Below are 5863 nucleotides of genomic sequence, written 5' to 3' on the forward strand. Positions count from 1 at the left end.
CATTCTCCCCTGCCTCTGTGGCCGTAACACACAAACGAGAGCAGGCTCAAACACACACCCTTTTTTATTATATTTTACTTATTTAATTTTAAATGACATTTGTCATTGTGGATAACATGAACTCATAAACTTGAATAATATTTGAACGTACTCATTTAGTCTAATTTTTAAGTATTTGGTTATTATTTCTAGATTGTACGACCACTTTTAATAAATGTCCGTTATTATCGTAATTCCTTAGGAAATATTTTATTTGTGTTGTTATCTTGGCACCTAGACCTCGTCAGGTCCAAACACCAAAACAACATCCACCTATCCACTGCGGAGTCCAAGGTTTGGGTAAGCTGAGCTCCTCTTTTGAGGAGTGCAACTGTGTTTACCCTGAATTCTTCTAATAAGAATCCCCAGCGCTGGTAGCCCCCTGGACTTCTGTGGACGAGCGGTGTGCATGTTATTGACAACATTAAAAGCTAATTGTTCATTTTATGGAGTCTAGATAATTACCCTTAAAACCTGTGATTACCATGTAGTTCTAATACTTTGATACTGGGCTCTCCATTGATTTATCACCTCTGGGTTGGGCCCTACCATCTCTCTCTGTGTCCTTTACATTAAACTCATCACATCCAGAATCCTCTCAATCCTCTCCCTTACCCAACATGCTGTATCCCTCTGAACCAACACAGTGTTTCACCAATTGCTCTGTGTACCAAGTTCTATTGATTCATATCACATGGTACCAAGACGCTATGGAGAGTCTCAAAGGTTGTCGCGACACACAGAACCACAGAATCACCGATCCCAGTGGTGGTTCTTACAAATGTAATCTATTCAGCACAATGCAAATCCATTCTCTCTGTCTCTCTCTCTCTCTCTCCCTCTTTCTCACTCACTCACTCACTCACTCACTCTGAAAATAAGAATTCTCCGATTGTCATCCTTGGAGTTGAAATAGGTATTGACTATGTGTGTCCCGAGAATCCTACAGTTTTGGCGAATTTCCCTGCCATGGGGAGGTGAGAGGCATACTTTGAACCTACACAAGTGTAAGTGGCTCCAGTGTCGGCCACCATTGGCGTGCCTCTATCATTAACAAGAACCTGTAGTATTGATTCCTCATCAGCTTGTTTTGTGATTGCTACAAGCTGACCCTCCCCTTGTGGATTCTCTGGGCACCCCTAGTATCCCTGTCCCATAATAGGACCTGGCTGGGAGCTACCTCCTTGTTCTTGCCTTCCCTGATAGCCGTTCCCCTCTCCTTGCTGGGGTGGGAAAGGGTTCATTGAACAATTTCTCTTAATATGTCCTTCCTGGTTACACCCATAACATATTAAAGGACCTCTGCGTTGTCCTTTGAATCCTTGTTGTTGATTGTTTCTAAACTGACCTTGGGGCCCCTCATTCTGATTCTGTCTATTTATATTTGTGGGGTTCCCATAATTATGGATGTGAACATGTGTAACTGGTGGATTAGGTGACTGTTGGCTCTGAGGCTGTTCTATCGGGGGAGAGAATGCCTGCTGTCCATTGATTAGAATAGGATAATTTCCTGATGACGTGTCGGGTGCTCTTCTTTCTCTATGTGATCCCCTTGGTTTCCCCTGTGTTTCGAGTGCCAGGGGGCTTTGTAATGCTGTACTACAACAAGGTTCCTCTGGCCCTTGATCCACACGGGAACTCTCTCCCTGTTTCTTGTTCCGATTTCTTAATTTCCTCCTAGCTTTTTTACTAATGGACTTCACCAAAATCTCTTCGTCCACATGCCTATTATCACTATCCTCATCCTCGACCTCACTTTCGCTAGATCTAGTTTTAGCATCGTCACACTCTTCTCTTGCATTTCTAATCCCCTCATAACAGTCCATGTGTATGGGTGCGCCCCTCCTTCCCTGTGTGTTACATTGCTTATCCTCATCTAGCGTGACCTCCCCTTTAATTGCTACCATGCCTTTTAACAATGGATAGACTGACACTGGTTTGTACAGCGGTGGCTCAACCGTCAGAGGCAATGGTTGAGCCTTTTTGTTCTTAGCTATTATTTCTCCCGCCACTCTCTGTAATGTTCGACATCTCTCTCCTTCCTCTAGGAACAAAGCTAGTACTAACTTTTCCCTGTCCCTCTTCGCCAAGGCCGTTTTACCACTTCTGTTATCTATGTAATTCCTTATCACTACCTCCATGTCCCTATACATTATTGGATCAAAAGTCCCTCCCATGGGCCATATAATGCCTGATACTTCTGTCCTTTCTTCCCATTTCTCAGAGATCTTTTTCATCTCACCTTTGAGCAATAGACGGTCTCTACTCAAAATCTCTGCAGCCGTCTTTACTATATTCATATTCTCTCTAGGTGTATAAACACTTTTTTTAATACAATTTATTTGAGTTTATTCAACTCGTTAGACAAATTATTTTATTATCTCTAAGCTATAAATGTGCACTCCTCCCGTGCGTTGCTCTCTCTCTCTGTTGATTGGGAGGTGCGTCCCAGCTTTTCTCTGCTCCTAGGCCCCCACCCTTTCTGGCCACAGGCTAAGAGAACACACCCCTAGATAAGGTTTCGCCCACTTGTACCAGACAAGTTATTTATTCTCTGACTGTCTTATTAATGACAGGATAAACTAAAAACAAAATGGATTGTAAAAGCCTCCGAGGTAACTTAATCCTACACAACTTAAATACAGAAGAAAACTGTTTATACCACGTTCAATAGTGTATCGAAAAAAACGGCCGAATTTGTTTGCACAAGATACTGACTGGAACTCACTCACTCGTCTTTAATGAAAAAAGACTGGAACTCACTCACTCGTCTTTTAATGAAAAAAGACTGGGACTCACTCACTCGTCTTTTAATGAAAAAAGACAGGAACTCACTCACTCGTCTTTTAATGAAAAAAGACTGGGACTCACTCACTCGTCTTTTAATGAAAAAAGACTGGGACTCACTCACTCGTCTTTTAATGAAAAAAGACCGGGACTCACTCACTCGTCAATAAATGCAAAATAAAAGACTGGAACTCACTCAACTCGTCTTTTAAATGAAAAATAAAATAATAACTCCAGATGGGAAGGTATTGACTGGAACTCACTCAACTCGTCAATAAAATGCAAAATAATAGACTGGAACTCACTCAACTCGTCTTTTAAATGAAAAATAAAATAATAACTCCAGATGGGATTTCAAAAAGTCCAACAGGTACGCAATCATGCGACCCGTGGACCTGCGCTGCTATACCTACTGGAACTTTGACACTAATTCGTTCCCCTAGAACACAGCCACAGGACTTTAGAGTAGAATTCTAACAATTTTGTATCAATTTAGAACCACAAACCGCCTGTTAGTTAACCATAACAACAGAGCGTCTATGGCTGTGCGCGCGCACACTCTATCTCTCGCTGGAGCTCCCCAATCTCTCTTCAATGATTAATTTGATTCGTTGGACTGAAGAGACGCTTTACCTGCAGCAGAGCTTCCAGACGGGACAGGAACAGATCAAACAACCGTATTAATTTGTGGTAAGACAACTTACCAATAATTTGACGAGCTCTAGGGTTGTGTGATCCGCTCGTGCCCCGTCCGTCAGTCCAGCAGCCGGGCCGTCTCTGTTCCTCAGTCCTGGTCGTGACGCCAAATGTTGTAGCATTAATAATAACAACTTATCTAATTCACTTCAACTAGCTATAAGCAAAGAGGAATCGGGGAGTCCAGGTCAAGTATAGATGGAGAGTTTATTGTCACCCGCAAACGAGAGACAACAAAGCCGAGTGGTATCCTCGAATACACACTACTGAATGAATCCCGGACAGCTCCTTATATCCCTGATTTTTACACAATACAAAGTTGGACTTTCATCAAATATAGAATTTCTCATCAGTGTCATACTGTGTGGATGTCAGCATACTCCTATGTCTTCTGAGTTTCAATGTGACCTTAGAACATATATTATCCTTATACAAACAGAGATGATGCACATGTGTGAATGTAAGCATTGTCTTCAGAGAGTACATCAATATGGGAGTACACTGGACTCTCTGACTGGTGTGCCACCTGGCCCATCAGGTGAGAATATCCTGGACCCACTCACTGGTGTCACACGGCACACAACATCTAGGTTAGAGGTGATCAGCTCTTCTCCACCATTAAAGTATATATATGATATGTAGGCCTAATAATAATCATAGTTTAACATAGAATGTAAGGTTAATTTCTACCACACTAGTTGTTCTCTTCTGACGTAAAGGGATTCTGTTCAGTAAATACCTGCCATTCACCGGGAACCTTTGGATTCTTCTGCTGCCCTCCACGGCTTTCATCTGAGCCTGAATGAGGGCCTCCAGTACATGTGTTTCTGAGGAGCACAGCAGACAAAGCCTCAGAAGAAGGCCCTGTTGCTGAGTCCGGGAACCGGCCCGTCTCACAGCAGCTGGAACGTGGAATGACCAATCGGTGCACACCAGGACGGCTGGACCCCCCCCCCCCCCCCCCCCCCCCCCCGCTCCACACTAGGGGGGCACCAGAGGAGCACTCTCCTTTGACATGACCTATAGAAGAACCCCCGAACCCCACAACCAGGTCGGGGGGGGGGGGGGGGGGGGAGTAAGAGCCGACGCATCCGGTCGTGATCCGGGGAGGGCAGAGGAGGAAGCAGCAACAGAGGGCCTTGATGGGTCTGGTCAGCAATCTCTGGGTGCCCGACGGGCGTGTCCGACCATAAGGCCATCTCAATGGAGCTACCCCCCTCCCCCCCCCCCCCCCTCCTCAATAAGCCCAACTGACAAATCAGTTTCAGGAACCTTAAAAACATCAACCCAGTCACCATGACTACTGACCTCCTCCGTCTCTCGCTGCCAGCCCCCCTTCAGTCACTGAATCTGTGGATCTCTACAGTCCATCCCTCAGCCCCCTCCTGGACCGCCATGCCCCAGTCCAGCCCAGAACCGTCCCCTTCCCACGCTCAGCCCCCCGGTACACCAGTGAGCTACGACTGCTGAAGAGAACGGGGCGTGTCCTCGAGCGGCGTTTAAGGACTCAGGACCGGCTGTTCACAAACTAGCCTAGCGGGAACATCAGAAGGCCTACAGCGAGCCCCCCAGTGACACGGCCCCGGTTCTACCCCCACATGATCAACCACAGCCCTGGTAACTCCAAGCAGCTTTTATCAACCGTACATCACCTCCTCAAACCTCAGCCCCTACACTCAGACAACACGCAGCAGCCGTGCAACAGCTTCATCTCCTTCTTCACAACGAAGGTAGACAACATCCGCTCCCTTCTCTTCAGCCCCAACCCCCCCGCCCCCCCCTTCTCTCCAGCCCCTCCCCCTCTCCTCCTCCCCCCCCCCCCCTGCATCTCCAGTCACATCCGCTGGCTCTCAGTTCGGGAATCCTAATTTGACTTTGTCTTCACATTTCTAGCATCCACTTCCCATATTTACCATATATAGTTTACTTTGTAAACCAATGTGTTTCAGTAACTGTGTAAATACAAAAAAAAGGGGAATTCCTTCATCCAAACAGTCTTTTTCCCTTTCATCACTTTAGTGGTTCAGAACTGCATTATTTAGCTCACACTGCCATCTATTGGCTCAGACGTGCAACAGCATAGTAACCAAGAAAATAAAGGTCCCAGAATCTTGGACAGGACAAAAGAAAAATCATGAATAATATGATACTAAATAATACTACATTCACAACAGTGTTGTCTTTAACTCAGATGAAAAGGTTGAGTTATAAACAATTTATTTCTTCTTTAGAATAGAATAGAAAGCTTTATTGCCTAACCAAGTACAACGAAATGCAATGAGCAACTCCATAAAAGTGCACACATGTTATTGAATATATAATATATAATAATATACAAAAG

This window comes from Gadus morhua, chromosome 15, assembly GCF_902167405.1.
Source record: "Gadus morhua chromosome 15, gadMor3.0, whole genome shotgun sequence".
NCBI lineage: Eukaryota > Metazoa > Chordata > Actinopteri > Gadiformes > Gadidae > Gadus > Gadus morhua.